Source organism: Rhipicephalus microplus, chromosome 1 (genome assembly GCF_043290135.1).
Source record: "Rhipicephalus microplus isolate Deutch F79 chromosome 1, USDA_Rmic, whole genome shotgun sequence".
In the NCBI taxonomy this organism is placed as follows: Eukaryota; Metazoa; Arthropoda; class Arachnida; order Ixodida; family Ixodidae; genus Rhipicephalus; species Rhipicephalus microplus.
Window position 1 is genome coordinate 226,760,585 of NC_134700.1, and position 24,109 is coordinate 226,784,693.

General features: G+C 47.7%; 1 protein-coding gene across 2 annotated transcripts in view; it reads right to left on the reverse strand.

Moving 5' to 3' along the window:
- baz (par-3 family cell polarity regulator) overlaps positions 1-24,109 on the reverse strand; it is a 223,824-nt gene that overhangs the window by 93,751 nt on the left and 105,964 nt on the right. The gene's annotated exons all lie outside the window — the stretch shown is intronic.

Genomic DNA, 24,109 nt, shown 5'->3' on the forward strand with positions numbered 1-24,109 from the left:
CGTCGACCGACGAGGAGGAAAAGGAGCCGCAGCAAAAAAAACCTGTTGCGCCGGGCAGACACGCCAGGAATGCGCCGAAGGCACGCGCGCGACCGCTCTCGTGCACACACACACGCACTGTACAGTTATATTCCCTCGCCGTCGCTCGTTTTACTTTGTATATACATTCTCGCGCCGACGCACTCACGAGAGGATGCACGTAGCGGCACCAGGCAAGCGTCCGTCACACGCAGCCCACGCGGTGCATACCAAAGTTGCTGCCAACGCGTCCGAATATGAAAGCAGCTGACCGTCCGTTCGCATACGAAGGCTCGCAGGACTGGACGGACGAGAGGATACACTCCCATCGAAGAACAGCGAGGTGGGGGGGGGGGGGGGATCAACAGGGTGGGTTGGTCTTTTCTCCTCATCAGTATGAAACACGATAGCTGCTCTTCAGCCTGACGTTGTATCCTCTCTCTTCCACAGCGCAGAAAAGAAAGAAAAAAAAAACTTTAAAAAATCGCGTTACTGATGTCACACGTAACGGCCGAAAACAGAAACCAAGGGCAGATAGCGATGTGTCAGTGGAATGTCGGCCACGAACGCCACGATTCAAAAAGTAGCCGGCATACGTAGAATAACACCATCCATATTACCTCCGCATAGAGAAATATGGACCTAAAGAAAATACAATGAACATATACTACACAAATAAATGCGTGGTAAAATGCTTTAATGCGGATATACTATAAGAGTGCATGCCGCTGGAAGCTTTCAGTCACTCAAACAACCACCATGATGCACACACGAAGATTTAAAACACCTGAACACACGCGAAATGAGACACACAGTCGTCATAACTTATCACTTCTTTGTTTATATAGTTATACGCTAAGTGGAAGGCCCTATCGCGAGCAGGAAGGTACGTGGCCTTCCTGCTCGCGATAGTGTTGAAGAGTGTTGAATGGAGTGCGGTGGTAAATAAGTGTTTAAGAGAGTGCGGTGTGAAGAGAAGAACTCAGGAAGCTGAGCTTTCACTAAATTTTCGCATGCATCGCCTCCTACCCCGTGCCTTCCTTGGCCGCGCAAGAAAATCGAGTTAGCGAATGCAGTGCACGCTTGCATGTCGCTTGCAGACGTGCGAAGGCTTGATGCATGCATGCAAGAAGACGGGCAGGTGCTGGGATAGATGAAATACAAGCACGTCCGTTCGTAAGGGTCGACGACCTCGAGTTACGACGGCGCAGGTCGAGTGGGAGGCGACGGAAAGCGTCCCGTTGGCCCAGAGCACGGTGTGTGCCGTCAGCGCCCGCCGCAGGTCACACAGTTATCGACGCCGATTGGCGCGGTGCGCCTCCTCCCGTATAGCATACGCACTATAAACTGTCGGCCGAGTGCAACCAAGAGAGACAGCCGTACGCAGTGGGACTGTGCCGTCTGTATAAGCGCGGCTGCTTTACAGCTGTCAAAAGTTCAAGCGCCCCTCAAGAGCTTGTCAGGCATGAATGGGAAAAGGCAGCACTGCGTCGGGCGGCACTCGCCCACTCTTCAATACACCTGACAGCTATGAGCGTCATAGCCCGCTGCCACAATTTCGTATACAGCGAAACGCCCGCATAACGAAATATCCGGGACTTCCAGAATACTTCGTTATAAAAGGTCACCGCGTTGTAAAGGTCGCGCAGCGTAACGATCCTGTTGTCTGTACGATAGGGACGTAAAAGGAAAGGAATCTGATTGATACGCGTCATTTCGATGTATAAGAGGACTCGACGTATAGAGGCTCCTGACTGTAAACAGCGCTATCAATCAAAATGCGTTGGCGTAATTCGTTCAGCGCGGCATTCAATACCGCAGTTCCTTGTAGCAGTAATTGAGGTATACAAAGCGCAGGAGAATAACGAAAGGGAAAGAATTGAAGAGTGTTGCTGTTGTTTCCGGCTTTTGTTTTTTATGTGCTGCGTAACAACGCTACGCTTAAACGCATCGACAACTTACAGCCCGTCAGCAGACTTCATTAATGTGCCAGAGTGAAGTGGGGGAGACGAGGCGAGTGGTTATGATAGAGATAATTGAATAAATGGACTAATACAACTCCGTTTTCGTATGAACATTGTCACCATTTCGACTGCCACTTGACACCGCGATCGTAGCCGGGCTTGCAAACCTTATATGAAGCGAAAAAAAAAAGGAAAAAAATAAACGTTTCACAATCGGAGAGTATTTTGCATACCGCACTACAATTGGTCGAGCCGCGAATGCTAGTATAAACGAGAACGTGTACGTGATAGACCACGCGTATTCTTTAACCAGACATGTACGCCAAGGTCTGCGCTTAGAGCAATAGAACTAAAAAACCTGGAAGCCCCCGAAAGACTTATTCACCAACCAATCCCTGAAAGCGAAAAGAGATCGACGGTCGGCGCTAGGGTTGCCGTCTGAACATGCGCGAGAAGGCATAAAATGATAACAAGAGCAATGGCCAGGGACCGTAAGTATAGTATAAGTCATAAAGAAATAATTGAGAGTTGCAACAAGATCGGCCAACGGGAAAACCATAAAAAAAGAAATGGCGTCTGGAGGCGTTGCCTTCACAGAGGTGGTGTTGTCATCATACACGATGCTACCTGTACATGTGGGTCGACACTCCTTGGCATGGTGAGTACGCCGCAGCTATCTCTGATTGCGCCGGCGACACCACGGCGAATCGTTAAAGAGCAGCGGCGTACACTGTATGCTATGCAGTGCAAGAAGCACCGTCGATACTTTGTCGATATGCTTGTCGACGCTACAGGACGCCGCGAAACAATATTCTTGTATATATATTCTTGTTCGGTATTTTCTCCATGCGTCAGCTTGTCTACCATGAGCAAGGCGTCCTTATAAGGCAAGTGGGGAGCGTTAGGAACGCTTGAAGAACCGCGTGATGAAAACCCAGGTGGTGGACCACGTATGCCAGACGAAGAGTGAACGGCATCAGGTGGTTGGGCAACGTCTGGGGTCATATGTTGAAGCGATGACTTCGCAAATGCCGACTTTCGTGCAGAAGGGAGGCGCGCTGGATGGCTGTGTTTTTCCCAAAATACGCGTTGTCGTCTGCCACTGAACTCGTGTGCCACTTCGTCTTTTGTCAGAGGTCGAATCTTGTTGTGCGTTCGAATGGTTGATGACTGCCTGTAAAATTGACGACTGAGTGCAGTTGTCTGTGGATGGTGGGTTACAAGCAAGTCTTCGTCGTAGTCGTCATCGTATTTTTTAAACCAAACGATCATTTCTTGTTTTATCTTTTGCCAAGACTCATCGTTGTCGAATATGTGGGTGAGGTAAAACTTAAATGCCTCACCGGTAACGTAGTCGCTGAAGTTCGTAACCATTTCCCGTTCCGACCAACATGCAGCGGTATCGTGGAACTCGAACAGGTCGAACCAGTCCTGTACAGGTCCATCGTCCGCTGCTCCGGTGTACTTGGGGATGGGAAGGTCGGTCGATGATTCTGTCATGGTGCTGGTCGCTGTGTGCAGCTAGGAGATGATTCCGTAGTCGATGTATGGTCAGGGCGTCTTGTGTAGAACTGCGTTGATGATGAGACACTGATGAAGTGGCTGGGAGGTCTTCATCCTGTCGACTCGTGTGACGCTACGATGAATGGGTGACGTGGCCTGGCTCATACCCAATGTTTATTCCATGCTGACTTCTTCTTCATCAGCTTCTACCAACCATCACTTCATACGTCACACACATACATACACACACACACACACACACACACACACACACACACACACACACACACACACACACACACACACACACACACACACACACATATATATATATATATATATATATATATATATATATATGACAAACTGGAAACGATAAAGATAAGGATTCACCGTGGCGACGGGCACATCGTATAGCTAAGGAAGTTGCAAAGATGGGAACAAGGTGATGAAATACAGGTTGTATAGAAACGACTAACGAAGCCTACGCCTTTCCTTTAGATATATTCAACCTCACCTATATCGTACGTTTGGCGTGGATCACGTGCAACCGAGTCGTACTAAGGAACAGAAATGAGTGGTTACTTGGACGAACGGTAACTACACGAGAATACAGGAACAATCGTATGGCCCCCGTTGACTTGCGCGCATCCCCAACACGCCTGCTCAGTTGCTCGGTTAAATTGCATGGACGAATGAGTGGAACGGACCAGTCACAGACAGCCTGCCTCTTCTAAGCTCGTTGGCCACTTGCGATGAGGTGAAGACAAATCTTTCGAGAAAAAAAAAGACGATATTTAATAATAATAATAATAATAATAATAATAATAATAATAATAATAATAATAATAATAATAATAATAATAATAATAATAATAATAATAATAATAATAATATCAGCTCGAGACGACATGTGCACAGCACGGTCTCACGATGTTCTTTCCCACTGCCGCTCGGGAAGTCCAGTCGTTTTCAAGAAACACAAGAGGGCTTTCATGGCCTTGCGCCCACGGGAGACCGTAGGCTAAGATCACAGGATGATGTTCTTTTCTGTCAGTAGTCGTGAATCCAGTTGACGGAATTTGGCTTCCACACGACGTCGTTGGGTCAGGTATGATGGGCAACGGCATAGAAAAAATGTGTTCGATCGTCTCGTAAGATAAGTGGCCAGAATATTGGGTGAATAGACGCGGTCCGCGTGCCACGCCCCACCGCTGCCGTGTCTCATCGCCGACACATACCGGGAAGTTCGAAACCATACGGGCATGCGTCCACGGCGCCAGGGAACGGTGCCAACGAAGGAGACATGACAACAGTCACGCCCAACGCGTTGCCTCACAATGCGAGAGGGAAAAGAAAGAAGATGGGACACGGCGATACTGCCACGCCTTTCGAAAACAAGGGGCTCCTTTGTCAAGTTCCAGAGATTATGCACTCCCGCACAAGGCGTTGCTCGAGGCCGCGAAATACTACGTCAAGTTTGCGCCCTTCTCTCGCGTGGCCTTCGAACGGTGGTCCGAACAAATGCTTGTATTATTTCCCCCCAAATGTTTAAAGAAAAAAAAAAGCTGGTTCTCAGAGCACTTCTTCCAAGAGCGCGTCCAAGTTGCGCTCATGAAGGATATAATGAGAAAGACAGAGACGTCAAGCGGCATGTAGGAATACGCTTAAGCCCGACCATGTGATTCGGCACCTTTTCTAAACGACGGCAAATTAGGGTGGGCCCGAAGGACTCTTCTTAAATAGATAATTTATCATTGCGACAAGCTAGCACTTAAGGAAGGCAACTCGGTACGAATTCTGAACATGACCACATGACACGGTTACCCAATAATTTACAGTATTAAGCGAAAAATAGGAGTACAGACGGTCTATACCTGCACGTATATGTAAAATTGATTGATTGATTAATATCTGGGGTTTAACGTCCCAAAACCACCATATGATTCTGAGAGACGCCGTAGTGGAGGGCTCCGGAAATTTTGACCACCTGGGGTTCTTTAACGTGCACCCAAATCTGAGCATACGGGCCTACAACATTTCCGCCTTCATCGGAAATGCAGCCGCCGCAGCCGCGATTTGATCCCGCGACCTGCGGGTCAGCAGCCGAGTACCTTAGCCACTAGACCACCGCGGCGGGGCTATATGTAAAATTGACTGCAAAACAAGGAGAAAATGAGCCCCAGAATTCACCGCCTATAAAACCGCTGCCCACCGACTGCCATTATCACCACGATATACATTATCGAGTGTGACGTCAAGCGCTGCATGGAGCGGAACAATCGTTTTCTACCAATGTTTCAGCCCTGAAAATCGTTAAATTGCAATGCCTATAGCTGAAGGAAGCTGGGATAGGTCGAATACGCGAGCATATGACGCATATGACGTCTATAGCGAGTGTGTCAGTGTTGCCAGAATTCCACGCCGCTCACGCGTTAAAAAAATAAGAAAATAAGGTGCTCTACCAAATCAGCTGAAATTTTGCCAGCCAGTTTGTGAACACAGACAACACATATTTATTGTGATCGAAAATTGGGCGTCATGGCTCCTTTAAGAATGCCTGTGCGTGCATATATGTACAAAAGAATGCGGACAGTGCTCAACTTACGAAATATACGAAATACCCATGGTCGCAACAATACTACATTAGGTAGCTTAGAATAGTACGTGAATACTTATAGGCATGCATGCGACTGTTATGCCTCTGTGAAAAACAAATTACGAAACAAAAAAAAAGAAGAAAAGCGCGGCATCGTACAGCCCACAAGTTTGTGAAGTTTGTTAGCAAACTTTACTATTTGAAAAAAAAAAGATCACTTTATCATAGCATATACGGATCATGTCTGAAGGAGGTAGGGCGCGCGTGAGTGGCTAAAATCAATCGCCGATTCTGACATATAGTTCTTGTTTGACGCGGTATATTTCAAAACATCGTGAACACTTGAGGTGCCTCACGAAAACAGTGCTTTGGACCAGTCATGCCTGTGCAGCTCACGAACGTATACTTATAAAACATTTTAAAAAGTTGGACGAAGACAGTCACATGCGGGTCACAGCAGCCGCAAGCGAAATAATCGCGGGCCTCGAGTTTGGGAGCCCACACCTGGTAGTGGGGATATAATGCCATACAATATAGCATTCACTCTTGATAGAAGCGAACTAATAATAAGTACGTCCTAATTGCAATATATATAGACAGCTTTCCTAATTAACTTAATCACACAAAAGAATTGGCTCAAGAGATAAATTATAGGCAGACATATATTCGCAAGCTACTTTGCGTGCGTTCACCACAGAATTTCAACTTTAATTGATTGATTGCGGAACAATAATTAGACACAGCATATCAATGAATCGTCGGTCCAAACTAGTCCGTTGTACTTCTCGAAATTTTATCAATACGAGCTTAATTGTCATGCCGAGGGTATCTGTCTGTTCTAAATGTGACACAGTAGTATCCGTGAAGCAAATACCAAACGGTGCCACTTACAACCTCGTCACTTGGCGTCACCTGAATTGGCCGATAATCTTCGGTCAGCTGCACGGCTGGAGTGGACAATAATGACGGATAGAACCCGTGGATTTAATCTATAAATATTGTTGTGGTGAGGATTCTGCGGAAAATTATTTATCGTCTCACAATTCTTCTTTGTCAGGTGTTTTTTTGTTTATCTGCAACGAGTTTTGAGTGTTGCTCATCGAAACAGACGCTATACACTCAACATCCCATCCCGAGATCGGGCTGTAGAGGGCAGCACCGTCACCGTACTATAGTGTGGATAAGCGGCGGGCGGTGCGCTTTCTGAGCGCTGTGAGCCGGATGTCAGCGAATAAAATGCGTTGACAGCCGCCTACCGGTAATTTATATGCCATCCATTGCTTAACGAAGCTCACAGAACGTTACTTTTACTTGTTCTGAGAGAAACGCAGTCTGCCATTAAAAGGGATGTTCGCGCTTGATGACTGTCTGCGCTTTCGCACTGCAGTGTGTCACGTTTCTTGTATTTTTATTTTAGGTGTTGAGCTTGTGTCCCGTCTACTATGCACCGCTGTAGCGTGACTGAATTCATTATTCATGCACGCTGGTCATGAATACTAACCCCCTCAACCCCCCCCCCCACCAAAAAAAGGAAGAAAGCCGATATTTTTTTGGGCCAGGAACCTAAAATACAGCGACTACTCATCCGCATTTCCGTCTACATAATTTCTGCATGGAATAAACGTGGGACAGTCGATAAGTTTATTCAGGAAAGGTATACGTGTCTTACAGCGCTTAAGCACGCTTGTTCTTACTCCTATGACAGTACAAAAAGGTAATAGTTTAGCCCGCAGCTTGCTTATATTGATTATCTGCGTCACAGTGATGCAAATGTTCGGTAATTCAATAGAAAAAAATGTTTTTTTTTTTTCAAGCGAATGTGTGTCCACTCCTTCCGTCAGTCTAGCACAACGCCACAAAACGCTCAAGATAATGTGAAAAAAAAAGGATGACGTTCTTCTTGAAGTTATACGACATATGTGAGGCACGCCGTCTGGACTAATTTTGTCAATCTAGCCTTTTTTAAGCAAACCCAAATGTAAGAATGTAAAAACACGGGTGAGGCAATTAGAAAACTCCAACCAAAAATTGTATTGCAGCGCTTGAGTCAGCGCTCGTCGGTTTTCTGAATACAATCTTTAGTTGGAGTTTCTAATTGCCTCATTCCTATCCCAACGAGGCAGACTTCTGTCAAATGTTCACCTTTGATAAGAACACGGGTCTATCTGTACAAATGTCACCCAATGCTGAAACTGCGTACGGCAACTCAATTTTAATCAGCTCTGAGTCATTCAATTAAAGTACTGACGTGTCAGAATTCACTATACAGCAGTGCCATGGGACTATGACCGTACAATACAAGGTTATCTCAAGCACAATTATAGAGCTCGTCGCATAACTGATAAGCAAGAACGCCACAATTTTGTTTTGAAGTAGACACCTAACAACAATGCAAAAGTTTCGTTTATCCCTGAGTCGCTAAAACACTGCATTCGCACAACATTTATTATTCCTCATGTTTGGCACGACGCCAAGTGCACTTTAAATGAACTTCAGCTAAAAAGCGGCACCTACACCGACATGATCCTTGCAAAGAGAGGCTATACGATGACGATACACATCACTCTCGCCAAGTGCTCGATTTCATCGTATTGCGGTACATATACAGGCGAGTAAGGCCAAATGCTTCTGTAGACAGTGCTAGGCAAACGTACAAGCAATTACTCTTGCACTAGCAGAGTGGGACAAACCACCCTTTGAGCACGAGCATGACGTACGCGCACGAGCTAGCCTATGTGGATAGCAGACGACGTAGGGAGCAATCCACACTATAGGTGCGCTTCAGCCAGCGACCACCAGGCCGCGACTCCACTTGATCTCGGGGCGAATACACCTAACGCAAAGCACCGGCTGCCTCGCGGTTCAGAAGGTCATGTGATCACAAAAGCTAGCTACAACACCGTACTAATTGTTGTTGTTGTTTTGTTATGGGACTTGCGTTTACGTGTCACTTGCCTATATCTTTGAATTGCTGTACGAAACCAGAAAATACTAACATTTGGCGCAGAGTATCTCACATTGCCTTATAACTGATCTGCCCATCGGCGGCTGACCGGCAGTGATGGCTGTGCAAATTTCGGTATAAAGTTAATCGAGCACGAAAATGGCACATTCACACACGCACACATTTCCCCAACTAAAGCGATGTGCGTCGTTTGCGCGAACAACCGGGTGTGTCTGCTAATGAATGTGCCATTTTTGCGCGCTCAATTAATGTTATACGAAAGTTTACACAGTCCTCCCTGCCGACCCGCAGCCGATGGACTGCGGGTCGGCAGGGACCGCCGTCCTCGTTGTTTTGCAGAGGGCGCTGTGATGCACGTCGAAGGGTAAGTAATAAGACAATTTTTAGATACATTAGCCAAACATTAGTGTTTTCTGGTTCGGCGCAGCAAATGTTTCAGCTAATCAAGACGTAGGCAATCGGTGACACATGATGGACGTAAACGCAAGTACCACGGCAACGAAAAGCGACAACAACCACAGCAACAAGGACGTATGACGTAAGCGAAAATGGACGGTCCCTCGCCCCCCAACTCGGCACGGATTCGGCTCCCCGCATACACGCACACCACAGCCATTACAAGAAGCACCTCCACGGTGGGGGTGAGCATTATTCACGACGCTGACCGACCACGCATCCCCTTGTCGTGACGCGCTCGTATGCGCACGCTCATCTTCCACCCTCGCTAAGTGGATTCTCCGTAGCAGTGAGGCACAGGATGAATTCAGATGGCGCTACGCAAGCATGCACTACTCGACCTTTATATAGCGAGGCGACCGACTGGGGTGTGTAACATTGCATAAAGACGCGGCGAGTGGAATATAGACCGAGACGAGGCTATATAGGATTAAGGAAGTGGTGACCTCCATGGCTCAAATAATAATAACAAATAATAATAATAATAATAATAATAATAATAATAATAATAATAATAATAATGGTACGGTAATAAGTAGGCATACATATATATTCAACCTGCGGGAAATATCTAACCTTAGTACGGTTATATCGTAATGCCGCTACGAAGTTTCCAAACTATACATAGAGTAAACAACGCGAGGATGGAAAACGCATCGCGCAACAACGGCTGCGCCCTGCCTGTCAAAATCCTGCCTTTTCTGGCCGCTGCGTGCATCGCGGCCGTTGACCAAACGCGACATCCACGGTTGCCACGCGATTAGGCCTATACCGACACGGCAGCGCTGCTCTGCAGCGCTGCCTCTGTAGGCTACGTAGAAACGTAGTCGGTCACGCATGTGGTGCGCCTCTCTGTGTAAGTAATGGTGATGAGGTTTACTTCTATACATGTTGAGGCACTCAGTACGTGTGCTCCTCTTCTGCGTCCGTTTCTCTCACTCGTTATCTTCCTTCACCTTCTGTGCTACTGCTGCACGCTTCGAAAATCAACAATGTGCTCCACATTCTCACTCACTCCACGCAGTAATAATAGCGGCATACAGTCCACTCCACTGTATAGCGAGTGGATGCGATGCCGCTGCCCTTCGAAGGGAGTCCCGAATACGAAGCGAAAACCGGCACACCTGTAGGACAGCCATAGGCGAGAAGCGGGTCTTCTCGCCGCTGCCTCAAAGGGCTTCGCCCACTTTCAGACAGCACGCACCAAGAGAGCAACGAGAAACCGCGCAAACCGCTCGCTGGCTTTCCCAACCGTTTCCAATTCATTACCGCCGCCGTCTGCCGCGTCTATATGCCCGCCGAACACTGCATGCAGCCAGCCGCCTCCGGCGAAGTCCTCGTCAGTTCCTGCAGTCCGCCGCCGATACTTATCGAGGTTTGGAGAACAGGCGCAACGGGGCCTCCCACACCATTTCGTTTGTTCCGTTCGCGCACCACGAGTACACGCGTCGACGAAGGACGCGTGAAGAAATGAGAAATTCGCACAAGTCATGGGACGCCGGCATGCAGGTACAAACACAATGAAACGCGTATCGACACGCCGGCATTGTCCCAGCCGATATCAACGCGGCCTCATGCATCCGCACCGCCACGACGATTGTTCAACGACACTTGTTGGTATACACTAGCATACCATACATCTGCGGCTGTGTATCAAGGTTGAGCGTGTCGCCCACGCCTTCTCGTTGTTTTGCAGAGGGCGCTGTGATGCGCGTCCCTATATATGCCCGTGCGATGCAGCACAGTAGCGGCTGTCACCGAAGAAAAGTCTTGAATTTGCTCCGCGTTCACAACACGCTGATTTGGCTTGCAGGGTCTGAAGCCTGTATAGCTTCCTGCTCCTTGTACGTACGAGGCTTTACTGAGAGGCGCAGTGACGCACTGCAGCATACCGCGTCAGGATAGAAGCAAGATTTGAATTTCGAAAGCTGAATTTGCGATGAGATTGAGACGCAGATACTATGCGAATAGAGTTCGCCCTCTTCATTTCTGTTCCGAATCTAGGCACAATTCACTTCGCCTGCCTGCCAAGTGGGGCGTGACGCTAACTCTCAAATAAATCAATCCATGACAGACGAACACGAAATGCGCAATGGCCGCATCGTTCGCGATGGGGCCGAAAGACACTACCGAGGGCAGAAACATCGCGAAATCACAATCTCTGACCAAATCTCCGCAAAAGCAGGGGCTCAGTTCACGACGTTTTTCGTTCACAAGTGATCTCCAAACGGTTGGCTGACCGCCTTCGCTAATAATTGCACTGGCTCGAACTCGCTCTTACAAACGATTCTGCAGCGAAAAATCTAAAAGAGGCCCACGTGAGAAGCAAATATACAAAATAAAGAAAAGAAAAAAAAAACACGGACCGGTTTCTCACCATCCACCGAGAAGGTCTGCGTGCGCTACATTAATCACTAAAAGGGTATTACAGGACGCGAATACAAAGGCAAATACGTGCAAATACATACACGGCCATTTATAACGATGTCAGGGCACAGTGCTTCAACTAACGAGCACGGAAACCTGCAGGCTTACGGCAATCATTGGAGCGAAAAAAAAAAACCAGCAAACGAAGGCGCACGGATACATCTTAAAAAGTATTACATAGAGATTTGAGATGGCAAAGCAGGTCCCGCAAATTGTCGCAAGACGGGCCGTGCAACTAACCACACGAGCATGTACACGAACGAAGATGAAGCCGTGGGGCTGACGATCTTCAAGCATCGCAGTGTGAGTCTGAGAACAGGTATATCTCGCTTCGGCTTCATTCACTCACGTGCGCTTCGGTTTAATTATTCGTAACAATGTGCCCACGGAAATAACAAGAGAGTGCCTCGTCGCGCCGGTAATAACAGTGCATATTACAGCGTTCACTTGCTTAACTGAAGCCTTCCGCCCGTTCACCGTGGTATATACCTGATCAGGTATGTATACGTGTCACGCTGGTAAGTCGAACATTCTGGGTTCAGTCCCCAGCCACAGCAGCCGCTATTCTAAGGAGACGAAATGGTAAGAACACCCGTGTACTTACAGTTGAGTGCACGTTAAAAAAAGCGCATATGATCAAATTTAATACGGGGCTTTCAGCTATCACGTGCCTCGTGATCACATTGCCGTTTCGTCCGGTTAAATCCCAGAATTAATTATTGAACCCTCGCAAATATGAACTTTCGGCAATGAAATATATACAGCACAAATCATGTACACTTTGATCTGTAAAGTTCTTATCGATTTGAAGCTTAATCTTTCGAAAATACAGATTCACCCGCCGATCGATTCTCGCTCATCGGAGGGTCTGCTGAAAGCTGCATGTGCAATGGATTCGAGCCTGGAGCAGAAGTATACCAAGCTGGCAGTCGTATCATGTATGCGATCCCTTATACTGTACGCATTTCCCTTTCGCATCAAATCTATATTACTGTCGATTACATGTGCTATACCTTCCGAGTGATGACGCGTGTAATACCTATTACCTGCATCGTATACTATCCATCGACGCACCTATGCAGCTCGCACCAACGGAAAACAAGAACATCTCGACGAGACTTTAACGACATGTGACCGCTCTGTTTCGCTTTAGGGAAAATTTCGCAATGCATGTTCACCGATAACTCGGCAAGACGCAGGGTCGCGTGCGTCATGAAAAAACGTAAAATATATATCGATATACCTTTCTTCTATTATGCCTATGCAGTTCTCTCACAACATCCCTTTGCAGAAGAGTTAAAACATGAGGTTAACCAGTTCATGACCAGCCAAAACAAGACACAAAAGGGTGATATTCTGGACACTGTCTATTTCCGGCATATTGTCAAATTTCGTAATGGCGGCATTTTAAGCCAATCAGAGAGGTCGTAGCAGCTCACTTGGCCAATTAGCACCGATCAATGGCGACAACATGGCGGAATCTGACAACATGGCGGAATTCGACAATGTCCAAAATAGCTCCCAAGAAAGACGTGGAAAGCACAAAGCAAGACTGTATAGTTCCGGAATCGTCTCTGCAGAATCTATATATAGTACAGGAGAAGTGCGCACAAATCAAAAGACCATAACACTGTCGCATTATATCGCACCATATAATATGTCGCACCAAATTAGATCACTGTTAAATAGATCTTGTATTTTCGTAGCAAACAATGTTGAGCTTATCTGGTACCTATAGAACGCACTTACAGATTTGAGAAAGTTTTGCTTTCGAAGACGTGGGCAACGTATCACGCACGTGAGTAACAAACGGGAGCGATGTAGCGTTTAATCGTTCCGCGTGTCTAACAGCATATTCAACAAATCGCACCGCGGGGCGCCCTCGTATCGACCCATCATCGTGGCGGCGCCTAGGCACCGGCGCGATTAGTCGAAGATGCCGCTACTCTATGTGCGTGCACTTGACGCACTCGAGAAGCAGCACTGTTGGCAGTTGAGTGGCGTCAAGAGTGTATCAGTTCCGTTCCAAGCAGACTAATATAACTGAATCCAGCAGCCTTCGGTGGTCACGGAATCACGGTGCATGGGCTCAAGTAACCGCGCTACATTTTTTTTTTCATTTGAAGAGTCAGCATTATGGCTAGCATCTGCAGCGTTCAACCGTAGAGTTTCTCACAATACTTACTAGAGGGAACTCTGGCTCTAGTGTCTATGGGAGCTGCAACACACGGCGCTTCAGCGAGCATGGGAATGATGGGTAGTACACACATTTGTCTAATTTTCGTACTTCTGGCCTCCTTCTGGATCCGTGTGTGTTCGTGTGGCTTGGAGTTGTTTTTCCACAAAAACATAAATTAGCAAATGTTCCCCGTTTGCGCTTCACAACCTTATTTTTTTAGACTTACCATTTTGAATCAAGTCACTAAGTTCAAAAAGGTTCGCTCTTTCTTTCAAAACAAAACCGAACCACAGCAATAAACGGAGCCGCAAGTACGATTCGCCGCCCGCAAGTACGAAGACAAGGCAAATGTGTGTACTACATCATTCCCATGGTCGCTGAACGATCGCAGCGCCAGAGTGCCCTCTAGTTGATTTTGAGAAACTCTACGCGTTCAACGGTAACGTACCGCCACGCTATCGGGACGCTCGCAGAAGACGAGGTCCTCAGAGCGCGAGCGACGGCGCGCAGAGACGCGACAAGAAGAAGCGAGGCCACGGCCTTGCTATAGGCGCGGCACTTGAAAGCCCAATTTCTAAATGACGTGCGCGAAAGTGAGGCGGCCTCGACTGGTCGGCCCATTATATATATATATATATATATATATGTACTACACACGACGTCGTACACGTCGCGCATCTCGCTGCTATTGTGAGCGCACAATGAGCTCCGATTGGACGCTCGAGTGGCACCGCCGGCGGCTTGTATATGCATATCCGCGCTGAACGTCGCAATAATGGACAGAATGCGGTCAAGGGGTTTCCGAATAAGTTCTGAACTTGTTACACTGTGTGCGTGTGTGTGTGTGTGTGTGCGCGCGCGTGTGTGTATGCGTGTGCGTGCGTGTGTGCGTGCGTGTGCATGTGTGTGTGTGTGTTTTTCCGCCCCCTATATGTGAAAATAACTAAAAGGAAAAAGGGGGGTAGCCCGACCACCAGGAGGTATAACGGGCTCAAGCCAATCTAACATAAATGAAGAGGGGAAACTTCCCAACTTTTTATTTTTTTTGAAAAAGCCAATTACTTAAAAAAATAACATGGGTAAAACCTAGTGAGTGCGGCATGAAACTGTAATAAATAAACTAGTTAGCTTCTCAGGAATGAGCAGGTCGATATGCAGCAGCAGTGTATTTCCCCCGCTTGAGTTTTTGGAGTTCGCGTGTGTGTGTGTGTGTGTGTGTGTGTGTGTGTGTGTGTGTGTGTGTGTGTGTGTGTGTGTGTGTGTGTGTGTTGTTTTACACGAGAGGCATACGATTTGGAAGAGCAACGGCAGCGCTGACCCGGACTCTGTCAAATCCATGCGGAGAAATTATTTCATTGAAACGAATAGAACATATGCGTTCTATTCGTTGAGACAATCAGAGCAGGTGCGACGGCCAAGCCGGAACCGAACCGTTTACAAATGGTCCATGAGTAGCAACCACGTCGCACATTTTTAATTTCTATAACGCATCTACAAAAATCTGAGCTTAAGATGATACGCCTTCGCTGGGTTTGCTGTGTGTGCTTAATGGTGGTCAGTGTGCACTAAGTGTTCATCGCAAGATAACCACGAAGGCAGAGTTGTAGCCAGGAACATTTTTTTTTTGGTGGGGGGGAGGGAATAGGGGACACTTGTTTAAGGCCTTCAGGAACACCCATTTTCATTATTCATTCCCGGTAAAACATTAAACCTACCCGTCCAAATTTTGGAGGGAAGGAGAGCAGACCCCTAGGACACCTCTCTGGCTACGGGCATGAACCAAGGATTTCATTTAACATCTTTCATGCAACGAGCTCGCGCATTATCTGGTAAACTCAAAGAATAAATTAAACAAACGCCATTGTCTAAAAGTGCCCTCAACGATATGACCAGACACACACTTAGCACGAGTATCCAGATTAATTACAATCCTCTGGAGTAGTCTAATGGACACCTTAACTTATTATTTCCTTTTTTTTTTATGATGGTGTTACGGACACATAAGTATCGACTGGAAAAAAGGACAGAAGAAAGTAAAAAGAGCGCTGGACCGCAACACCACCACGTCCTAGAACCAAATCACACATGCTTTCACACGGGTGCTTTTGTACTCGGTCACATGCAACCATTGGGGCAGAGAGTCGAACCCGCATCCCCACTTCACGGCAAGCGTTGAGACTACGTGTAATAGGAATGAAGGACCCACGGGGTCCAGACTCCGGTGAACCAATTTCATGGTTTCGGCAGGGTTTCTTCATCGCTGCCAAGGGAGGGGTGGGGTCCAGACCCCGGGGAATCAACTCTACGGGCCCGGACAGGGTTAGTTCATCGCTGCCAAGGGAGGGGTGTTTAATCGCTCGCGCACGCGCAGCGCTCCTACCTCCAGCGTCTCGGGACAGCGAGGAGTGGCGAAGAAGCTCGGCTATTCGGGTATACGCTGCCCTTGTGCAAACACACACGCACGAGGCAAGGTCGTTCCACAGGACGGCACACTCCAGCTGACGCACGGATTGCCGGAAAAGGCGGCAGCAGACGTCGTCTCACTTTGCTAACCTTCCCACCTCTTCGAGAATGACTCCGCGCAATGCCAGAGAAGAACGCGCGAGCGTATACAGCACCACCGGAGACGAAAATCTCTCGTTTTCTCCAAGAGCAAACGCGTCCCAGCGCGCCCAGATTCCCGCGTCGGGGCTAAGCGCGTGGTCGTATACGTGCGCCTCCTCCGCCGATGTACGTGTACATCCGACGCAGTCATGTACGCCTACGAGAAGACGTCGCTTCTCGAGCCGCGAAATTGAACAAAGTACGCAGGGGGAAAAAAGCAAATATTTGCGACAGACTCGGCGAAATTTCGCCCACAAGCTCCGCACAGGTACGTATACTTCGGTTGTTCCCTGGTGGCCTTGAAAAAGACGCAGACAGAGCGACGCGTCATGTACGTGCTGGCATAAAGCTCGAGCGCTCGTGTATATATAACAGGTATACACCCGAAAGGAGCCTTCTTTGGCGACGCGCTTAAAACAAAATGGCCGGATGTGCCCGTGGGGCAAGGTGTTTTCCGAAGCACGGCCGAACAAGCCCGTTCGGAAAATCATGCCACCCGACACTTTGAGTTGAAAGTACAGCGTTCCGGAGCTACACTAGACTCGTAACAACATTCGCAACAAAGTGCGATAACATAGAACCGGGCTGTATTTGTGCGGCGGAATACTACACGTGAGACGAAACTTATCCGCAGCTGAGACTCGCCGTGAAACGAGGAAAAGTGGATCGCCCACGTGGTATAAGAAGGCTTCTCGGAAGGGCAATACGCGGCAATCTTCGCCGGAAGGTGAGTTCTATTACTATATAACTATCGTCAGCGCCGCAGAAGCACCTACGCATGTCTTCACGTCGCGTACGATGAGTAACGTCGCGTTTTACGTCATAGTCTTGCCACAGGTACAACTGTTGCGTTACCGCAGATAAGCGCGTCGAGATAAGAGACAATATGGCGGCCTAGGTAACGTCGGCAGATACACGCCTCATCACCACCCGTCATGACGAGTAGAGTATATGCACCCCTCCAGTCACAAAGCCATCTCCTCAGTCAAACTTCCCGCCAGCGCTCCGCTGTGCATTTGTAGGAGAAAAGGGAAGGTGAGTTCTATACATGCTGCTCGAAGCTAACTGGAAGTGTGGAAGTGGAAGCTAACTCTTCAGCCACCTCGCAGGGTCAAGGAAAGGATTTACATATAACACCTCCTTTACTAGAGCGATGTCATCGCTGAGCGTAAATCGCTTGCGCCCAGACATCGATTCCGCTGATGACACAGCGAATGTAAACGACGTGTTCGCCGTTGGCGCTTCTGCTTCGGCTTGTCTTGACTCGGTGGCTTGCTCCGGGCTGTGAACGTAAAGCCTATCCAGCGAGTAGTTTACGTTACGTAAAGGTTCACGTTCCGTAAAGACTCGCGCATGCGCAGATTCTATCCGGTATCCGGTAACACGGTAACGTAAAGAAGTATACGTACAAGCTAAAACTCCCTAATACTGCGCGCAACCCGCCACGCACGCGTTTGGCAGAACACGAAGCGCAATGACCTAAAATGGCGTCGTCCTGTATACGTCTCTTTCGGCGTCGCGGAGGATCCATTGCAATGATGAAAGACAACGTGTGATACACAGTGAACAAGCAACGATTATGGCGTACGCCCCGCCGCGGTGGTCTAGTGGCTAAGGTACTCGGCTGCTGACCCGCAGGTCGCGGGATCGAATCCCGGCTGCGGCAACTGCATTTCCGATGAAGGCGGAAATGTTGTAGGCCCGTGTGCTCAGATTTGGGTGCACGTTAAAGAACCCCAGGTGGTCGAAATTTCCAGAGCCCTCCACTACGGCGTCTCTCATAATCATATGGTGGTTTTGGGACGTTAAACCCCACAAATCAATCATCAATCAATCAATCGATTATGGCGTACCTTATCGGTGAGCGCTTATGAACGCACTGCACGTGTTTTGCGAGCTACTTAGGTGTATATTAGTATGTAAAGGCCACGCGCACGTCTATACGTTTGCGGGACGGACGGAAGGAGAGTAAAAAGTAGGGATGCTATTCGGCTTAGAATAAACACGGTATGCTATACGCTGCAATGGAGAAAGAGATGGCGGAACTGGAAAGTTAGAACTGTGAAGAACGAAAACACATTTCGGTGAAGATCATGCAGGGTGTGCAAAGTAACTCCTATTTTATATTTGCAATTTCGCTGCGGAGTGAATGTAGTTACGACTTTGTTACACAGTAATATGCCTTTGCCCAAGTACATAAGTTCCTTAGAACGAAAATGACATATTTTCATAAGTATCAAAATAAACAGCTCCCAGTCAATGTAAAAACTTCCCCCCCTCTCGAACACTTCCTGCACCAAACGTGGTTTTGCATCGTGTCTCCGAGATCAGAGGCACGTCGCCATGATTTCGCATTGTGACCAAGGCACGATGTCATGTCATGACGTCACCAGTGGACGTTACGTCACCATGACGTCCAATGACGTCTCGAATATGGCGATCCGTTACGCTATAGCTACGTCATCACGTGATGATCAATTTTTTTTCAATGTCTCGTCCCGCCGACGGTCAAATTTCGCGTTTGATGAGACCTCTAAGGCTTTCGCTTACTAAAATAAATAAATAAATAAATAAATAAATAAAGGATGCGTTTTAAGGATTGAGCTATAGGCTGGGTCGCTAATACCCAAACGAACTACAAAAACAAAATGAAAGAAAAGAGATATGCTGAACTATAGAGCTGGGCAATAAATATATTTTTTTTAAATTTATAATACGAATGCAACGCATAGAGTAGAATGTCCATACACATTAGGCTGGTTGAGATGCAGCTACACTTGACGTGTTTGTCCGTCACGAAGGTAATTTTATTTTGAATGCTTCACAATTTTTCGGAATGCTCGGCAAATTTTCCGAGACAAGCGCATGCGTCGATACGAAAATTACCGTGGATATCGCAGAAACGATGGTTAAGAGCCCAACTTCCGCTTACAACTTTGGAGCGGTGCGAACAGCCAAAGGGACTCCATAGACAGGGAACTCACCTGCGTAAAAGAATACAGAAAGAAGTTAGATGACATACAGAAATAACATGATATACTTATGCACCTTTAAAGCAGTGGTACACATACGACCAAAAATTTTGTTATTATTATTATTATTATTATTATTATTATTATTATTATTATTATTATAGATGCAATTGCTAGCATTTTTAGTCTCGACCATAAGTGTACAGGGGTGGGAAACACAAAAACAAAATGGCAGCACTTTATGACCAGTTGTGTTTTTTTTAGTCACGCGTAGTCAGTTTAGTTGTCGACTATAAGCGACTTTTTGTCTTTTTTTTTTCAGAGTGCTTACCGCGCTTTAATACAACCCGACCTGTCTGACTTGCTGCACGCTCTGTCATATGTCAAGCTCGACAAACAAGCAGAACGTTACACGCGCATCAAACACATTCCGTTTAATCATCGACAAGCACCAAACAAACACCTCACGATATATTTTGGCGGTGCTGGCAGAAGTAATTTCTTTCGAAGGTCGTTAATACCGCGCTGGGGGCAATGGCCGCCTGAAGCGAGCAGAGCGCAGACCAGGCCTCGTGGGCTTAGGAATGCTATCTGGCCAGGCGGCCAGTTCGTCGCGCATCAGATCGCGCGGTTGCGTGCGTTTAAAAGAGCTAGCGGAGAAAGAAAGGACTCTGCTCTGTCGGGCAAAATCACACCTGGGCGCCCGCGGCAAAACGCGGTGCGCAGCTAGGGGTCCACAATGCCACTGCGGTGCGGCTGCAGCCGCCCTGTACGTTGCTTCAAAGTGATGCTTTATTGTCATTTTACCTTGACCGCAGAGCTGATTGTGGCTACAATGGATATACGGTTGTTACGGAGAAAGAGTAAAGGACGACGATCGAACTTGGACCACTTCTCCATAAACTGCACTGCGCTTTTGGGTGCACGTTAAAGAACCCCAGGTGGTCGAAATTTCCGGAGCCCTCCACTACGGCGTATGGTGGTTTTTGGGACGTTATATGGTGGTTTTGGGGCGTTAAATCCAACATATCAATGAATCAATCAATCAATGAATCAATCAATCAATCAATCAATCAATAAACGGCACTGTGCGTCACCACTGCACGTCTTTCTACTGCAGTGTTGTGGCGTCAGTCGTGTGACCTATTTGCGAGCTCACAAGCTATTATTGGTGGCTGCACACACGGCAAGAGAGGGCATGTGCCGATATACGAGACAAACGTATCAGCAGACGCTCTTACGTTTTGTGTTTTCGGGCTGAGGCTGCCAGTGTGCGCCTCTATAATGAAGTGCACCTTCTACTATGCGACCCGTGTCGTAGCAGAACAGCAGTTCGCGCTATCCGCCATAGATAAGCATCACGATACCAACCGTAATTCGCAGCGGTACTCCTCGAAATCGTCGCTGACTAGCAATAAGAACGCGTGTATGGTGCCCCCACAGAGCTGACGTCGTGTTCATGATGATAAGCAGCATTCGACACACACACACACACACACACACACACACACACACACACACACACACACACACACACACACACACACACACACACACACACACACGAATACTCATTGTACCGCCACCATTATATGCTATGGTGTAACCAATTTCACGGACCACTGGGGTTAGTCGTAACGATAAGGGCGGGCCGAGAATAGCAACTATACTGTCATCTATAGAAAGCACGGTGGATAGACAGGCGTTCTTGCAAGAAACGTTCGTTTCTTGAGCGACGTCTTACTGTTCCAATTATAGCTGACAATGCTTAAATATCCATGTATCTGCGAAACTCTAGGTTGCTTTTTAACTCGACCCTCCAGGTACACAGTGGCTGTTATAGATCCAGACGCATAACCATGGACGTGTATCGTAAACTACGAGCGCTTTTTCCTGCCCCCCCCCCCCCAAAAAAAAAGAAACAATCCCATTACCCCTTATGATTTTACAGCAATTTCAAGAATGAAGCAAAGGAGTCCTTCACCACCGGATTAAGCAAAAAATGAAAAAAAAAAGACACACAACGAACACGGCCATAGCTTGTGTCTGTTGTAGGACCTGATTCAACGTTTTACTTGTATCTCCCTTAAAGAAGCAAGCAGTAAGATTAAAACAAAAAGAAACGAGCTCGCACATCTTCAGAAAGGGTACGAAGGTCCCGATCGAAGTTCATCGTCACGAAAGTAAGGTGCTGTTCTCATAAACCCCCGGCTGACTGGGACCGCGGCTGGCCCACGGCAGGTGGTCCGTGCATAATGCGCGCGCTCTCTCTCCTAGCCACGTGAATCCCGTGAACGGTCGTAAAGCCCAACCATCCCAACACATCCGCGAGGCTTCGTAGCTCGTCGGCTGTGCGGCGGGGAACGAAAATTGTGCCACGGGGTCGTTGGCTCGGGACGAATCGATCGGCTCCTGCAGGGTTGCGTGAGAAGCCACGCTGTATCCCGCGACCGGATGGAAGGCGCGCTTTGCTCGCTGCCGCAGAAATCCAATTAGAAGCACGCGGTATAGGGTAGACGAGACAGCTCACGAAGCCCGCCGATCCAGTGTTCAACCTCTCTTTCGCGTGCGTGAAACATTCGGATCTGCGACAACTGCACCTTAAAACTTCGTTGCCTCCGTACACCTCTGTACTCTATACCTCATCAACTAAATAAGAATAATGTTAAAGTGTACAAATCCACGGCCTCCTGGATCGGGCGGCCTGGACCGCCGCGCGCGCCCGATCCAGGCGGCCGTGACAAAAGGCGTAAGGTTCATCTCGCCGACACTTCCTGTCTTTCCATTGCTGCGACGAACATTCGCACCCCTAAAGGGGAACGCTGCGCACGCTTATGATTCCCAACACCACTCCAGGCCCCGCTTTAGTGAGGTTCCTTCGCTAAGTCACGGCCGCTCAATCTAAGTATACCCTAGCGTCTTTCGTTGCTCATTATATGGTATGTACCGGGCTCATTCGTTGCTGTTGTCATGCCTTCATTACGTGCATTGGGTCTTGTGTGAAGAAGACTCAAACTCACTCAGCCCAATCTATACAGTCTGGCACGAAAGAAAACTTGACTGATGTTGAACCTCTCCGACTGAAACGGTCTGACATTCGGTTCTGCGGGAGGGACGAAATCCTGCCCAATTTTTTTTTTAAACCTACACAATGATAGTACGCTGTACGCTACTATGATAGTACGCAGTACGCTACAGAATGATAGCAGAAGTTGGAGCTCGTGCGTAATATAATGTTTCGTTCAATTCAGTCTGTCTCGTCAAAACAACGAACAGTGGACACTTTTTCCGCTCTTGTCACAAAGCCAGCTGGGCAACAGCGGCAGCTCGACACCTCGGTCACCCCTTTTGCACGAATGTTTAAAAGGCCGAAAAACCGGTTGCTTCAGATGGTGCGACTCATACAAAAGCCGACGAAGTGCCGAATTCTACGGGGCCGACACGCGGGATTCCGGTGTGTCGAAAACTGCCAAGTGACACAGATGACACGGTGAAACAATGTACACGGAACCGAAGACAACAACGGAGTCACCGTTGTTTTAACGATTCTTTCGTTATTCTCTTGTTCTAGCACTTTCCTTTCCTTTCGCACACAAAGAACGGTGACTGACGGCGTTACGCGGCACAGAGAAAGGACAATGACTCGGAAGCTGCAATCCATTCACTTGCTGAAATTTCTCTGCAACACAGAAGCGCAGTATTTCCCCAAATGATGCTCGCGCTATCCTGTAAGCCGGAGATCGAAGAAAGACGTAATTAGGGGCAAGCTAGAAAGTAGCTTCAAATATCTACCTGTTACACTGTGATACGATCGTTCTGGTGAATTAATGCCTCACTTGAAAACCGAAGATAATATTTATTGCGCGATTCTAAACTGCATCCGGCCACATTTTTGCAGCATGCAGGAACACTGGAATGGTGCAGCGTAACCGACGTTACAGACCGAACACGAAGCAGAAGGTCCAAGCGTCTGCACGATTATTCGTGTTTAAAGAAAACGTTGGGCAAACTTTCTTTCTTTTTTTTTTTCCCCCGGCGCCATCAAAATGTAACCGCCCAGACATTTAACCGAACCACCGATGTTGTGCCCAGCTTCAGATTAGACTACCGCGCGCGTTAGGTTAACCTAGTTCGTCATGAGACAGTGGTATTGGGCGTGTTGGTATAACATCTTAAAGGGTTCTTACCAGTGCAAACAACAGGGCAGGTTAACATTATCGCTCTGTCTCGTCTCTTCTCCTGTCCCCTCCTGCCCTGTCGTTTGCACTGGTAAGAACCCTTTACTTCGTCAAGCGAGTTACGCAGAATGTAAACAGTTAATTAGTGCAAACAGATTTACGGCGCTCTCGGCAGTATACTTTAATCACGATGTTCTTCTAGCACAAGTGGATGCAGTTAGTTTCGGAAAAGCAGACGAGAAAC